Source organism: Coloeus monedula (assembly GCF_965178545.1).
Source record: "Coloeus monedula genome assembly, chromosome: 5".
Classification (NCBI taxonomy): domain Eukaryota; kingdom Metazoa; phylum Chordata; class Aves; order Passeriformes; family Corvidae; genus Coloeus; species Coloeus monedula.
The window spans coordinates 62,342,014-62,359,494 of NC_138785.1; positions in this window are offsets into that span (position 1 = coordinate 62,342,014).

The window sequence follows — 17,481 nt, forward strand, 5'->3', positions numbered from 1 at the left end:
CAGTTTCTTGGTCAAAAGTGAACATATTTTTTTCCAGGTATCCTTTTGTTGATGATGATATTAAAAGTGACTTTTAAATTGGCTGTTGTGAAACAAACAGAATCTGCCACTGAGGGAAAAGACAAACTGCTTATAATTAGTTCTGGCAGCTGGAGGATGGCACTCCTGCTGTTTCTGCTGCTGGCACTGTCAAGTACAGCATGTCAGAATGCATGAATTATATGAGGTCAGCTCTTCAACACACCCAAATTGCTACCAATTATTAATTAATTAGTATCATTATGGGACTACCTTAAGGACCTTATCAGTTCCCTTGAAACAAATAAAATGACTAAGAAAAGGCAGTAGAAGTGATTAGTGGTGAGTAAAAAAGGTAATTCTAAGGACAACGTCATATGAGTCTAATCTTGCAAGATACTGATCCCCAACTGATCTCCAATGCTCTCCTCATTGCATCCAAATGCATTTAATTGCATGGGAATATGAATCACCTGTTACGTGTTAATGTATTTTTCATTACTAAAATTTTGCTATTTAAATGTTACTGTTCAACCTTGTTCTTTTCTCTTGCTTTACCTGCTGTTCCTATGAAAGCTTCACCTACCATACTCTAGGAGCTGTGTCTCATAGGATGTGTAGTTATAATGCTAAATAGTGCTGTAGCTCACATTTTGTCATCTGTCTTCTGAAATAACCTGGAGAACTGAATACTGCAAAGCTTCCAGTGCAATGCAAAAGTTAAATAACTTAGAATGGGGTTTAAAAGAAAAAAATGCAATGAGGGGGGAAGAAAGAGGCAGTTTATTATCTGGTGATCACAAGTTAAGAATGAGTGAGACAGAAAGTTGCTAATTCTACCTGAGTGCCACTTTAGGAGTCAATTTCCCTATTTATGGAAAAAACCTCACCATCAGCATATACTGCAGTCATTGTAACTGTGCACAAATAAATACATATCTAAAGCACATGCCTCCTGCCATGACATAGAGTTGGGCAGAGTAAAGGATGTGCAAACTTTGTCAGTCTGTGATAGCTTAGTATCATCCAAGTCTTCCAGAAGTCTCCAGTCATTGTAAAGTGCTAATTATAAAATTTCTAAAAATATGAGATGATGATTACTAAAAATATAGTGAGTCAGGCAATATGGGATCAGAGAAATGCAGAGATTCTGGGGCTATATGCTGATTGTATGCTTCTTCTCTACAGAAAAGTCTGTCTGATAAAATGTCCATCGACTGACCTAAAATGAAGATGAAAACATATTTGAGTGATGGACATTAATAAGGAGTTGGCAGATAGTGCTTTAGCTTAAGTAAGAGTCAAATGTGTTTTTAGGAGATAAACACCAGGATTTTTTCCTGAAAGTATTTTGTAGTCTAAACCACAGGAAACAGATATTTGTAAGTTTTTCATTTTTCTAGAGTTCATCACTAGAATATCAGACAACCAGTGTTTCAGATAAACTCAGAACCCACCCAGACAGGAAAGTTTACCCACCAGGTAAGTGAGACTTACATTTCAAATGTTCTTGGCACACAGCAGATCCCAGAGTAGAGCTTATAGGGGGGATTTTCTTCTGTCAAGTGGTGCTGAAGTATTGAAGATCAACCACTTATCTTGGTACAGAAAGAGTTCATGTCTTCCTAAAACACTGCCTAAGAGCCTCAATACTGCATGTAGGAATAAGCAATTAAGAAATTAGAGCAATGCAGTAGGTGACTGTCATCTCTGTTTTTAAGTTTTCTTTTTGCATGTTTTGCCACAAAACTTCAATGACGAGTCTGTGCTATTCTGTCTTAAATACTTTCCATAACGTATCTAGGAAATGAGGCAAAAGAGCTAATCTCAGACATAAGTGATTTAAACCAAAGGTGTTCATTATTTTTTCAAAGCAGCTGTCTCACTGAGGCTTTTAAAAATATATTGCCACTATTATATGTAATTGCTCTAATTGTATTTTGGGTCCATAATGAATGAGGAGGTTTATCAACACATACTCTTTCTTCAAATGCATCACAATCATGATGAATACAGTAGTAAGGAAAGAATGCCAAAGAAGAAAGGACAAGAGAGTTCTGGACAGAATAAGAAAAAAAAAAGGCATTTTTCCAACTGAGAAAAGACCATTTCCTGTGTGGATTCCAGTTTTCTGAAAATTTGGTTTGCTTTATCATGTCCCTAAAAAATGTGGCTGTTCTAATGCATACAATAGTGAAAATGTCAATCTTACTATTTATTGCCTCCATCCTCAAATCTACCTTCTTTGTTGGTTTATCATTAATTATTACTTTTTAACTTGAATGGTGTTTTTGCTTAGCTAGGATAGTAAGGATTGAGTCAGCATATGGCCTTCTAAATTCAGTAAATAAAAGGGCCTAATATATAATTTTGCCATTCTTCTATCCAATTTTGCTTTTCCAGTTTTCAATTTAATTGCTGTTCAGTCATGGTTGTGCTTAGGATACCTTTCCAGGGAGCAGTTAGACCTAAAAATGTGTGATTTGACCTGAATGTTAAGAATTATATCACCTGAGACATTTCATTACAAGGAAATATCCCAGTGGTTGTAGCTACTGTCTTATAAAACAGCATCTTCTATAACTAATTAATAACTCTAAATTAATAAATAATTAATTACTCTAAAGAACATCGAGTTTCTGTGCTACATTTGAATTTCTTCTGAAACACATGTGTGAGCAGTTCAGAAGGTATCTTCCATCAGCAAAATTGCACTGTCATTGGTTCATATGCACATATTAGACAAATAAGAGTAGAGTTTCTGAGGATTGGTGACTTCAGGCTTGAAACGACAATGTCAACACAGTCTTCCCAAATAACCTGCACAAACAGACAAGATTTTCCCTCCATGAGCTGTATCTGATCTCCAGTATGATGATGTGTATCTAAAGATACTTTTTCCAATACTTTCAGTGGAAGAATATATTGTGAGGTTACCCACAACACAAAGGGTTTTTTTTTTCATCTGTTGCCCAAAACAGTCTTAAAGAGATTTTCATTATGTTGTGCCAAACACCAGAAGAGAATGAAGACTTTTTTTGGTGATTTTTGTAGAATCTGAACATTCATAATAAACTGTTCTGAACAGACTATCATCTTTGCCTTATGTTATTATACTACTGAGAGTGCAAACAACCCTCTTAGTCTTTCCTGTGAATTAGGATTCCTTTTCCTCAGTTTCCCATTGTTCAGCTCTCTGAAGAAACCATTTAATCTTTATGCCCACTTTTGGGAGATGTTTGCAGAACAAACTTTGGACACCAGTGTGATGCAGTATCTGCCAAACTGCACCTCACAGTGATCCCGTTTGGATGAGCACACTCAGGGCACTGGGATTCGTGGCCAATTCCTTCAGACAAAGGTAGACTAAGGAAAAAAGCCTTATGACATTCCTGTGGTTTTGAGGTGACACATCAGGCATGCTTTGTCTTCTACAGCACTGTGTACATTGTACCACAAGTAATAGATCCAGACATGAGAGGTAACCTGCTACTGATAAGACCAATATTAAATTACTTTCAGAAAAGACAGAGGAAGAGTCACAGAAACATATTTCAAGTCCTGATTTATTTTTTTTTCCTGCATCAGATGCAGTGAAGCCAACTTATCAGAACCAATATAAGGTCTGCCTTTTTCCTCAAGGAAATCCACAACTGAGTGGAAATTAAAAATATGTGATAACTTTCAGAAATAATAACTAATTGACAAAATAGCATTTTGTTTCAGATTTTTTTTACCATTAGCAGGACTGTCACATGGTTTAAGGCCTCAAATTACATTTCATGAAGTTGGTTTTCGAAAGACAGTAGGAATGGAAATATTGGCATGATCTCTGCTCATTATAAAGGGAAATGTTTTGCATTTGAACATTCTCTTTGTGAGAGTGTGTTGTGAGCCCAGCTAACCCTCTATGAGAGCCTGAGAACCAGACTGTGAAGCAGCCAGAAAACAGCTATAAAAACAAGTAACACGGATCTCTCTGTTTTCCATTTGCCTTTAACTCAAGTGGAAGGTAATAATAAGAAAATTGGATTAAAAAATGTTTTGGACTCAATTCTGTCTGGCATCTGGGGCTCCTTGTACAGGCATATACTAAATTGTACCTTCCCCAAAATCTTCAGACTGCAGTCACCCTACAGAAGCTCATGAAACAATTCTCAGGCAGCAGACTAGGGCCAGAAATATGCACTTTAGGGTGTGTATGGTCTTGTTTGTCTCGGCTCTATGTAGTTTTTTTTTATATTAGAGTCTTTTATACTAGAATCTTTTCCTATTATTGCGCATGGCCACACTGGGTAGATGGTTGTCCCTACAGCTGCTTCTGTACCAAATGAGCTCAATGCTCTCACAGAGGTGGCCTAAAATGGCACCACCACATTGGCACCTGGAGCTTTAATTCTTTGAGGCCTTTCAAACTCTTTTTTTGGGTGTCTACAGACAAAGAGATTAATAAAAAGGATCTGCAGCTGTGACCCAACTGCTGCACAGAGACAAAACACATCTGTGTTCTTTTCTCCCCTTCAAATTAATAAGGTTAATTTGGAAGGAAAAAGATGGAGTCCAGAAATATCTGTCAAGTAGTTATCAAGATACAAGGATTTATTAATAGAACTGGCTCATTTTCTTACCACAAAATTTATTCTTATCAGAAAGTGTCATTTTGTTGATCAGTCTGGTATTTTTTAATGAGAAAATGGTTGATTTAAAGGTTTTTCTAGATTAATTAGAAATGTTTTCCATCTTCTTTAGAAAGAAAAAAATTAGACTCCAATGTTATTTCCTGAAAAAAAAAATTGTTGCTAGTTGCTAGTAGCGTATAGATTTTTTTCCCCTGTAAATACATGAATACTATGTTGAAAACCTCCTTATAAACATTTATCCTTTTCTTATTTACACTGTCACACAAAAATATTGGGACTGACAGCTCTTAAATCTGAAAAGGGTTCAACAATGCAGACTCAGACACATTTCTGAAATGCCAAGAAGATGAAATGTAACCACATCCTGTTGAGTATCTCTGGGTAGTAAGGACACTGTGCAAAACTTTGAGACGATGTGTCCCAATTAATTTACCTCTTTGACCAGCTTCTCTTTGTTTGGTGCAAGTTGCCATATGGAACCTCTAAACTCTTCCCTGACCATGGGTGCAGAAATTGCTAGATATGCTGCCATTATTTAATTCAAAGGTAAATCTGAGTATTTTTTTAAAAGGTTCTTTCAGGTTTTACTCATTAACAGAATGCATCTCTCAGCCATCAAGTTCAAAATAATTATCTATTGACAATAAAATGTAATGCATTTTACTGATGTGGGTGAACCAGAATAGTCCAAATAAGAATGTCTGGGTTTGGTTTTGGTTTTCTTTTTCCACAAAGCCAAACTGAATCAACTATTTTCTAAAGAAAATAAATACATGATAATGGTGTGCCACCAGAGGTTTTCTTAGAGGATTTTAAAAATCCTTTGAATTTTCACTTGTCCCATTTGTCTCTGACTGGAGATTAATCTTTTGACTAGTGTTCTGTCAACCTTGTCCCTATCTCAGCCACAATGCCAAACAATCTGTAAGTCACGCGAGAACAAACCTGTTTGAGCCCTAGGGCCTGATGGCCTCCCAGCTGAAGTCAGTGAAAGTCTGTTAATTGATTTCAAAGGGAGCTGGATGAAGTCCCAGTGTCAGAGAGAACTGTTTGGAGAGTTTTGGGGGGGATACGGTCTGCGTAAGCAGCTAAACATTTGATTCATTATCTGAACCCAATTGAATTGCCAATGCAGAAGGTTCATCCATCATTTCTTTCTGCTTTCCAAGTTCAGAGCTCAGGGATTTATCTGCTCCTCTTTCATCACTGAATCACATAACTAACATGATTATTTCAAGCAATGCAGAAGCAGAACTCTCCCCAGTGCTTTAGTGAAGTCACTTGGAATACAGAGATAGAGGATACTGTTAAAGGGGTACTGAGCACATCTGACATGAAAGGAGCCACTGACTTTTCCTCTGGTTTAGCTGAACAGTCTGTGCTGTCTAATATCATCACAGCAGTCTTGGCTGAGTATTTAGGCAAGGAGCTTCAGACATCCCCTAGCCTGAATCCCTTGGAGTCTGGAAAAGTTCAGACTAGTAAGTCTTTACTCCAGGTTTCAGGATTTATACACAAGAGTTTTTCTAGCAGAGGAAATTCTGAACCCTATTGCCCCCTTTTTAGTAGCCAGATGAAGGAAGGACTATGTTTAAATTACACACTTGGTACTTTCTGATGAATTTTATGTGTTTCAATCAGTTTAGGTCACCTTTAACCACAACTATAACACACAAGGATGCTGTTTCAACTTCAGAGCTCAAGAGTCTTTGGGGACTGGGGGCCCTGGGTTTTTTGGGTTGGACAAACCAACAATCAAGTGAGGCCACAGTCCCCATCCCCTGCCTCCCTACCTTCAAAGCATCTGTGGTTCTCTCACACTGCAATTTCCTCCTCCATAATCTGACTATGACAGTGTAGCCATGGGACTTTTTATTTCTTTTCTTTCCCTGTTCTTGATGCTTCTTTCAGCTTTAAGGCTGCTACACAGTTGTCAGAAGTCTGGCTTCAATGGTCTGAAGGGAGACAGATACTGATAAATTTTCTTTTGATCTCTGCTCTGCAAAACCACTCAGTCAGGAAAAAATAGAAGGGTCTGTGTGCGTAGGGGTTGGAGGATGTGAAAGGCAAAAAGCACCCTCTCATGCCAGAGTGAGTATAACTCCCACTTCACATTGGATCTGAAAGATGAATATAAAGAGTTTTGTATACATTTTGCAAATCAGGACAATGCACTGTAAGAAAATGAAGCCAATGAGTAAAATGGGGATAATGATACTGATCTCCTTTCTAAAGTGCTCTGAGATCAGTTGATGAAAAGGACAGTACAAGAGCTAGGTATTATTATAGTTAGATCTTTGCAATTGCTTTTCTCAAAACCCTTATCTTTTTGTTGCATATTCATCAAGATCAGTGTTGAAAGGTTACAGTTTACAACAACTACTTTGTTATTCTATAAATGAGGCTGAAAAAGAACTTTTTTCAAGGGGCTGCAGAAATATGCACACATCACTCGAGGATGCATATATAGAGCTGTAGCAGGTGTCACTCAACTTTCTGCATTTGCCCCTGTGTAAGGCTGGTTGAAGACAATGCCCCAGTGATGCTGTCAAGTGAAGAACACAATATATAAACCACAAAATGTTAACCGTGATTCTGCCTAGACAAACTGTCATGAGCTTGCTGGGCACAATCCAGGAGCCACACCACTGCATTAGGGAGCCCCACTCCCAAAACACTCTACACCTCTCAGCAAATGTGACTGCTGAGATACCACATTGCACCGTCACAAACCAGCTCTCTGACTAGAGCAGGCCTGGAGGAGCCCATCCCAGAAGCAGGGCAGGGCTCACTCCTGTCTCTTGGGTCTGTGAAGGCATATTCATACCTTCGTTTGCCCAGTGGAACTCAGCACTGGTAGAACTGACCCTTATTTGTCAGAACTAGCAGAGGTGTAAAACTTATAGATGAATGAAAAAGCCAAAATGATAATGTTCCAGTAGGATTACTAATGCAGCAAAGGGTGTCTCAACATGAACTAAGATCCAAGGAAATGACAACAAAGTATTGATACAAATCCCAAATTAGCTTTTTTACCCCACAGCTACTGAGAGACAGTAATTGCACACAGGGTATGTACAGAAGAATTTACAAACAAATTTAGAATTGAAAATGCAGAGGAAAAACTAAGGCAATTGAAAAGGATTTTTCCTGACAGAAATACATTATGCATTCTTTAACATATCACAATATATTAGACTTTACAAGATAGCTTTTAGTTAAAATGTGCTAATAAAAAGTGACAGCAAAACACTAGCTATGGAATGTGTAAGTGTGAGTAGAACTAACAGAGCTCTTACATACGGTTTAGCAAGGGCTGCACTACATTACTTACAGTTTATAATAAAGTCTGTGGTGTGCCTTTTATTCATGACGCCACAAAATCACATGACATAACCATACAGCCACAACTGAGTCTTCCAAATGCACATAAACAGCAAAGCCTAAAGCTACATGCAAAGGTTCTGGCTGGGTTTCTGACAGGTTCTGAAGTGGAGCACAGTGCACACAGTGCACAGTGAGCACACTCAAGGACTTCTTCAACTATTGTCCACCTTACCACATTAAAAATATTTTTCTTACGGCTTTAAAATGGAGATATCTCAATGTCTCAATGTAAATGTTGCATTTCCAGTCATCTGTGAAAAATCCTTTATCTTTTTGAGTGAAACAGTTTTTCCAGAGATTTACAAAGTCAAAATACAGAACCAGTTTTATTATCTGTTAGGATTTTACAGACTATGAAGCAAGATCCATAGTAAATGCATCTGCATACAATAATTGAAAGAAACATCCATTTAATTGATCCATTATTTGGATAGAGATGAACTTGCTGCTTATTTACAATATTTGTAAGAGGTCATTCAAGCCCTCCATGTAGGCAAGCAGGAGTTTCCAGATTCAAAACAGAAATCCAAATAAAAATAGTGAAGCAGTTTTGCTTAGCTTGCACATACATGGAGATATATGTATGCAGAAGACACTTCAAATTCAGAAGGGGAGCAAAGCTCAGTAATAACTGAAGACATAAAAAGAACTAATGCTCACACATCCCTTGGGAAAAGCCCTCAGAGTGTATTATTGCTTGGGTACTGACTTAAGGATGCATTATTTCTGGCTGCTTGAATCCTGATATTTTCATGAAAAAAGTTATTTTTTTCTTGGAAATAAACCTTTTCAGAAATAAAGAAAAATAAACATCAAAGAATATTTACCCCATCAATTTCTCCATCCAGTGGGAATAACCTATGAGATCTCAAAATATGGTTAGCTGCTCAGATCAAAAAGAGGAACCATATGTTTCTCACTATTGCTAATTACAAAGAAGACTAAATTACTGAAAAAGGCCTTAAATTTAAACAATTCCAATAAAAGTAAGAGCTGGTTTATTAACAATTATGTGCATTTAGGTACAGCTGAAATTCAGTTAAGTCTTTAAGGTATGGCTGTTATTAACAAAATCAAGTGGTGTGCCTTAGTCATGGACTGAGACTCCACTGTGAGAAGAGTTCTGTGAAGTTTGGATAAACCCCACAGTCCTGCCTCAAAAATCATCTAAAGATAAGACAAAGGAACAGATGCAGACAAATGAGTACAAGGAAACTAGGCAATATCAAATTAATTTATCAAAAGTAGTGACAAAGGTCTCTGCAGGCCAGTAATCTAGCATTTGTTTTATCATCCACAGATGTCAGAGAAAGAGGATTCTGACTGTAAGGAAACCATGTCCCATCAATATTTGTCAATAGTTCCTCCCAAGCATAATGAACACGGCTGGAGGAGGAATGAAAATCCTTGGTTTAGAATTCGTGAGCATAAGCTGCTGAGAGCACCTTTATGTTTCTGTTAGTATCTGTGAGCCAATAATGGAAACTGAGGGAGAGATACCAAACAGGATAAGGAAACATCATCTAAAGGTTTAAAAAGACCTTGGCAATCATTGTTTCGGCAGAATTTGGTCTTGGATGGAACCAGAGGAGAGCACTTCAATTTGTCATTCCATGAATCTGTAAAGTAAGAATTAAATAGGGCACTTGCTGGAGAGACAAGGGCAGGTAACTGTGGGATAAACTGAAGCAGGATTGTACTGAAAGGGGAAAGTGACAAAAGCTATAGGAAGAGTAAAGGATAAAATGGAAGAGGGAGATGAAGGGATGAGACTGCTGAAGAAAGCAGAGCTCTGAGAAGAGAGCCACTACAGCATCTCTGCCTCAAAGGTAAAAGAAAGTTGGGGAGAAGAGAGAGCAAGACAAAGCAGAAGCGAAGCCTTTGCTGATTTCCTCTCCAAAGATTTTAATGAGCTGCCATCTGAGTAGAGAGATAAGTGGATACAGGAAGATGGGGAGCTTAAGGAGTAAGTCAGAGATGTGGAAAAAGTTACTGGAATTAAGTAGATTTGCTCTGAATGGTGTTACTTAGGGAAATGGCAAAACTGGAAGAGAAAACACATATATGATACAGGAAGGCTTCCAAACCCCCAAGTCACACTGTACTGTGCAAAATCAGGAAGAAAGGAAAGGAGCAGTGGGAGTCAGCTAGAGTTCTGCTGTCAGGGAAGGGATAAAAACAAAATGAAGAGTGGAAGACAGGGAATAAAAGAGGCAGGAGTTATCAGATCAGAGAGAGAAGGGAACAACAGACTGTGAGGCAGAGAGCTATGAGTTTGCTAGTCAGGCTTACAGATTATTCTGGCCTCAGCTCAAGAAGCGGTTCATTTCTGTGAAGCTAATGACAAAGTCCTATCAGTGCAATCCATCAGACCTTTAATTATCTTTCCCTGAACACCAGCTCTCAGGCATGATTTCTGTGCCACCTTTAGGAGGTCAAAGTTAAAGAACAAAAGTTTGGTAAAAGGCCATTTGACACTGTTTGCCTGGTCCAAAAATGTATCAAGTAAAAGAGTCGAGCTTAAATTTGGAAGAAAAATTCTTTCTTACATCAAAACTTTATAGAAACACAGCAAAGAAAACATGCTTTAATAATAAACAGATAATTAAAACCACTTGAAACACATGTATGTGTTTTATTAGTGACTAAAATCAATGGTATGTTGCAATTTAGTTATGCAGGCTGATTTGGTATCATGTTATGTACCAGTTACATAGACATGTGCTATGGGCTTAGTCATAAAAGTGTGGAATGCACCACTAACAAATTCAATTTTTTGCCCTTAACTACACACAAAACTACTCTTCTTCTAAAGGGAAACCACACAACATCTCTTATAAAGAGCTCAGTCAAAAGGAAAGCCAAAATAAAGACAGTCCTTAACGGCCCACTGGACCCTCACTAAAACTATGTATTTTTGGGAAAAACAAAGAAAAGGAAAAGTACTTAGGAAAGTTCACCCCCATCCTTAGGAGAAACTGCTGTTCTCAACAGAGTTCAAATACTGCAATGGGATATCCATGTCATTTGGAAAAGCTGAATGTGTGAGTGTCTAAGAAAATGCTGACAGTTACTTTTCCTGTCATTCTGGTTAAAGAAGAAAAGCACATGGCTGGCTCAACAGTACATTCAGGATTTCTCTCTTTAGCTTTGTATTGGAAAATGTATTTTCAAGGAACTCATTTATTAGGGCAGACATCTGAAGAAGTAGGTCTTCCTTTGGAATGCAATGTTACTAATGCCAAGAAAATTAAAGCATAGGCATTTTTACAAACACAAGCCCAAATGCCCAGCCTTGGCCTGCTGCCCTAGGAATCCTTCAGCTGCCACGCTGCCTCATGGGAATTGTAGCTTGAGTGACTCAAGCCTGGTACTCCTTCACTGGCTGAACATCCATTATAAATGTCCTTGAATGCCCTGTGTCAGGCAGTCCCTCTTGTGCAGCAAGCCAGAAAGCAGATGTGACTTCGCTACATCAGGGAGCCAGCTTCAGAGGAGAATAAGACCTCTGAATTTTAACACTAGTGAAGCATTTTGGCAAATGCATGCTAACATCAAATTGCAGCTCCAACAGCATTTTGTATAAAAGCACTGAAAAACTTACCACACTTCTGATATGATCAAATACTTAGATTAAAACAGACTCTTAATTCTACAGTGATTGCACACTGGTCACAGGCCTTATCTTTCCCTGCAGGCCACCTTTCTCCCTGGGGGAAATCAAGGTGTAAGTTTATGAGCAGTGTGTGAAAGAAGAATGACTTTTATTTTGCTTTAGAATGTAATTGTAAGTTAGAAATCCAATGGCTCTGAGAAATAAATTGCACAGGAAGGGAACACCATGGAAACCAGTCATCCAACTGCTGTTGGCTTTTGGTGGAAGGTAAGTAATCCAGAGCTACCCACGCATTTTGAAAATCTGTGATGTCATCAGTTATTAAAAGTTTGCTCTGGGACTGGCCTACATACTTCATCTAATTCTGACCCTCACTGTGTCAAAGTCTGTATTGGCCTGAGAAATGTCAGACCTACTCTCCTAAATTGTTTATGATAAATAAGCTTATTTTAGTAAAAGTTTGCACCAATGCGACTACATAAATTTGTAAAGATTGTAATTAATTTAAATATATTTAGTAGATTTCTGATATAGGTAAGGCATTATCCTTACTCAAATCCACTTAAATTGAGATTTCCTCAGATACATATGGGTGGTATATCTGGAGAAGCTTATAAGTCAGGCTTGCTCTGATGTAGAAAACATGTACACCTTTCCTGTAAGTATAACCTCTGTGGAGGCACAGTGTATGAATTAGAGCATAAGGAGAGTCAAAACAGAATGTTTAGATTTAATGTATACTAATATGTGAGATGTGCTAACAAGGCAGAGTGTAAATAAAGCATATTTAGCTTTTCCCTATGCCAAATATCTGAACTTAATGTCACAGGAAGGTTGTGAGGAAGGTCAGGGCCTGTAGCATTCCTGGGGAAAAGGAGTAACACGAGTTGTTAGATAGAACTGTGTTATAAACATTGTTTTGCAGCTTTATTGCTCATTTAGGTGAAGGAAGGAGTGGCCCTAAGCACTAAAAAGATTTGGCAATCTCCTGTGAAGAAGTTGGAGTGTAACCTGTGTAGCATTGGCTCCTTTCAAAATGAGAGTGTTATTGCTCTCTTTTTAAAGCAATTAGGCTTTATTTTGTCCTTGAAATAATCGTGTTTCAGGGAATGCCAGCAGTAATATAACAACAGCAACAATGACAAAGCCTGATCAGTCCTTTTTTAAAGGTGTAAAGAAATGTGTTACAGTGAAAGTTAGTTTCATGAGCTTCAGAACTTTACTGAGCTTAGAGGATTGATTGGATTTGGCTTGTCATTTAGTTTGGTGTTTGGTGCTGAAATCACGGAATCCCCTTATAAGTTTTACTTAGGCAGCTTTTAGTCAAATGTTAACAAGAATTTTTCAATGCAGCAGCCATGGGAAGGGTTGAATCCTAGAATATCTCACCTTGCTGTGCTTCAAGGCTTTCACTGTCAGTTTCTGGGATGTAATGGTTCCCAGTAAGAGTGATAAGGAAAGACATTTCCTATCTCACAGTGGAAAAAAATGAGACAACCTGTAGTTAGGATCTAAACTTGTGTTATGAGGAAACCTACATCATGCCCTGCTTGAGAAGCAAAGGACTGGAATCTAAAGCAGTGGAGATGGTGTCCTCCAGCTCAAGCAACACCTGCTGTGCATTATCTTGTCTCTCTTTGCCAGCAGCAAGACTGAGGAAGAGTAACAAAAGCAGTCATAGCCCATATCAAGCAATATCAAAACACCTACACTCACAGTTTAATTTAACTTAACTCCTGAGGCAGCATGAATATGACTCTTTCCTCCAGCAGAGCTCTGGAGCAGTGGTCTGCAGCCAAAAAGGAATAGTAACGTTTTTAGCATGTTCTACTGTAACTGTGCCTGCCTCAGGCTTCTAAATCCCCCATGAATGGCTCCATCTGCTTCTTTTGGGGTGGATCTTCTCAGTCTTTTTTATAGGAGCTGATTAAAATTTTAAAAATTACTAGCTATAAATTCTGAACTTTTTTCTCTCATGTCCCTGATACTGACTAATCTAATGTGGGTTACTCTCCTCCTCAATGTGGACAAGAATTGCACCTTCATTAGAACTGGTGCAAATATCCCACTGAGAAGTTTTGGTTTTGATTGACATTGATTGAAAATGACATGACACGAAATCCCTGATGAACTCGAGTTGTCACATTTACTTCACAGGCACTGAGGATTCATAATGACTCAAAAGCAAACTAGCTCATAGGCTGCCTTCAGGATGTTGCCAGATGATCATTTTTCAAATTACTTTTGCAACAAAAAAGGAGCTGGACTTCACACATTCTCAGTGTACCTTCTACTAAATTAACCCAATGGTAAACAAGTTTCTATTAATTAATAAGATATAGAACTGCCAAGCTATCTCAAACGGTGCACTACAGATCCTCTAAATTCCATAGAATAATTAGGGCTTACTTTTACATAAACAGCCGTATGAACCTAAGGTGATGAGCAACAATATGAACTAGGGTGTGAGTTTGGGAATCAGAACACTGAAGATGGAACAGTTTTACACTAGCAGTGTAGGAGAACAATCAAGCACTACAAAGCTTGGAGGGTTAACTTGTGTTGAAACTTGGATAGATTTGAAAAGGACTTTAAAATTACGAACTCTAGGAGGTTTTGAAAAACCCTTAATGCCCCAATACTTGTGGCATAGAAATGAAAAACAGAAAATCCTTAAATGGAAAAAATAATAAACGGTATCAAATTAAAATGAAATAGATTCTATAACTCATGATTACTATTCTGGAAAAATACTTTCAAAGATTCTACTAGTTAGACTAACATCCACTGGTATTTGAATCAAAGTACTTTTTAGTAATGTACATGTGTATTACCATCATAGGAAAATAAGTTTTTATTTGAAAACACTGATTAACAGCTTGACATCTGAAGTGCCACAGTGGTTGATACAGTTTTGTTTATATTTCACGCCAAAGAAAATTTGTTAGACTAAGTTGCCATGGTTTTTGCATCTGGATTTTATGATGTTTGTCTTTGTAATGGCTGTATATAGAACTGATTCCAGTACTTGAGATTCTGGCTAAATGTAATTAGCTTAAGTGCTTAGAAGATGAAAGTTTATTTGCTTTATACCGGATTAAAGTGTAAGTAGCAAAGGTAGCATGAACGGACTGTGTAAGTTACCTCCAGCTATTCAAGTTTCAGAGATCTACATGCCAGCAAAGGACAGTGGTGGCCAGGAAGTCTAGGGATGTTTGAATTTATTAAATTTGCTCTAAGAAAACATCAAATCTGTTCATGGAGTAAAAAGGTTAAATGAAACCACAACTTGCATAACGATTTGTCTGATCACATTTCTTCTCAGAAAAGTTATCACATATGCATATCATACATTGATGCTTCCAGCTTGAGCAGCATTATAGGTGCATAAACTTACTGCCAGATTTCTCTCACCTTCTGCAATGCAGAATTCAGCATAATTTCCACCATCTTAAGAGTTGAAGGGTAAGAAAATGGAAACACACAGGTAATCACTGGTATTACATTCCAGTGATTTATGAACCATTAGAACAGGCAAGAAGACATAACAAAAATTACGGTTAAGACCCAGACATTGGAAACCTAATTTTGCCTTTTATGAATCATATGTTAAAGTGCTAAATGAAAATAAGATTAAAACTATCCAAATGCCAAAGCAGTTCCATATGGGAAAGACCACTGTTGATCATTAGATATGGAAAATATACAATAAGATAAACCCCAACCTTGTAGGCACAGACCACTGGCAGATGGAACACTAATCTTTTCAAAAGAGATAAATGTGCATGCTTGGATGTTATTCTTTATTTACAAAAGCAAATTACATTAGTTTTAACATGCTTGAATTCATGTAAAACACACGGTGTCTGGTAATTGCTTTGATTTCTCTGTAGTCCTATTAAATCTTGGCTTATTTATAACTTTTGATTTGTTTTCTCCCCACTTTGGGATTGGAATAACCTGCAACTTTTACATCATACCAAATGACAAGTGATGTGACTGCCAGCATCCTCTGGTTTGTTCTCTTTCTGAACGTCTACAGAGACTCCTTTTTCCCATTGAGGTAGGATGCTGCCAATGCTCAAGAGCAAAAATTTGCTTCCTTTGACTCAGTTCTGTTGTGTTTTTCTTTTTAACCTGGAACTGAATGCAATTAAAAATGCATGGACACAAATAAAGAACCTGTTTTAAAGTTCACCGTTTCTGATTACAATAATTTTTAAAAATCCTATGTTTCAATTTTTGATGAGTGTGATGAACAAACTAGACAAGATTCTATTTACGATGCAAGTCAGAAGATAGATTTTTTTTAAGCTCTTAAAACAACATCCAGTATATATTTTTATAAAAAACAATTATATTTTGATAAGATTTTAACAACAAAAATAATAAAAAATGTAAACATAACATTAAAATACATTAAAGTGTATTTTTATACAACTTAATTTTTATGGAATTGTGTGTAATTGAAGCTGTCATGTGTAAGAATGTGTTAGTATCAGTCTTCTTGGTTCCTTAAGCTGCATCAGAAAATACAGTTCCTCTTCTTTGACACACTTAGAGTATATCTATAGCAAGAAATAAAACAGGCCCCATGGTTTAGTGCTGTGACACAGCTCACATCTTTATGGTTGAATTCTCTTGGTATCAGGAAGCCAAATCCAGGCTCTGTGTTGATAATGGTCATTGCCCCAGGTGCAGTTTGGGAGACTAGAGGGGTTTTTGGAACAGACTAAAATTGTCCTAGGGATTATGCAAAAAATTTAACATCATGGCTGATCATATATATCTGCAGCCTGGGCTTGTGTTTAGTTCACAAACACAGATATAATTCTGTAGTTTTCATTGTAGAAAGAATGGATACTCAAATATTTGTCAATACTCTGTACTCTGAGGAGTCAGCAGAATCAACTGAGAATAGTAATTTAACTATTTAAAAATTAAGAAATATAATGTTAAGCCTCTGGGTGTTACATTGCACTGCAGAGGAAGAGGTATGAATACCCAAGTTGCTCCTACTTTTTCTCCACTTTTCATATTTTTGAGCCTTTTTAGGGTGTGTTCTCAGAAGATGAAAGAGGCTGGGTAGTGTCTCACATCTTTTCTGTGGTTACTATGGACAGTCATCTTCTGTGCTTCTCTGTTAAATTAATGGCAGCAGGGCAACCTCATTAACCACTTTCAAGCTCCATGTTTTCCCAAGAACTGTTTCACAATGAAAACCATGAAAGCTCATGAAGATGAAAGGCCCCACAACATTATTGTTTCATATGTAAAAAATGGGAAGGAGCTCAGATACTTAGAGCTAAAAGTAGCTCATTGCATTAAGTAGCTTTCTGTGGCTTGTGCAGTAGAAAATCTGCAGGTAACCTCCAAGTGCCATATTTTACCCTGCTCTCCAGTTGCTGTAGAAAATAGACAGAATAACTTGGGATCAAGCATTTTTTAAAATGTGACCACATTTCTCACATGATGCTGACCCCTGGCCCGGAGTCAGCTGAAACCTGTGAGAGTGAATGCTGCACATCCCCTGCTGGGCAGAAAAAAGAAAATCAGAGTTTCCTGTCTCATGGGGAGGATGAAGGAGTTAATAGTAAGCATAATTAGTACAAATGCTACTGATAAAATCCATGCCTTGTAGGAATCAATGGGAAAGGCATGCTTTAAGAGTCAGGATTTCATCTTAGACATTTTTTTCCACTAAGACATTTCTATGTCTTATTTTTTAGTTCACAACAGTTACTGTTTTCCTACTCTATTTTCTGAACAATTATATAATGAAACAACTACTGTACTTGTTATCATTACCCTTGGAAAGCA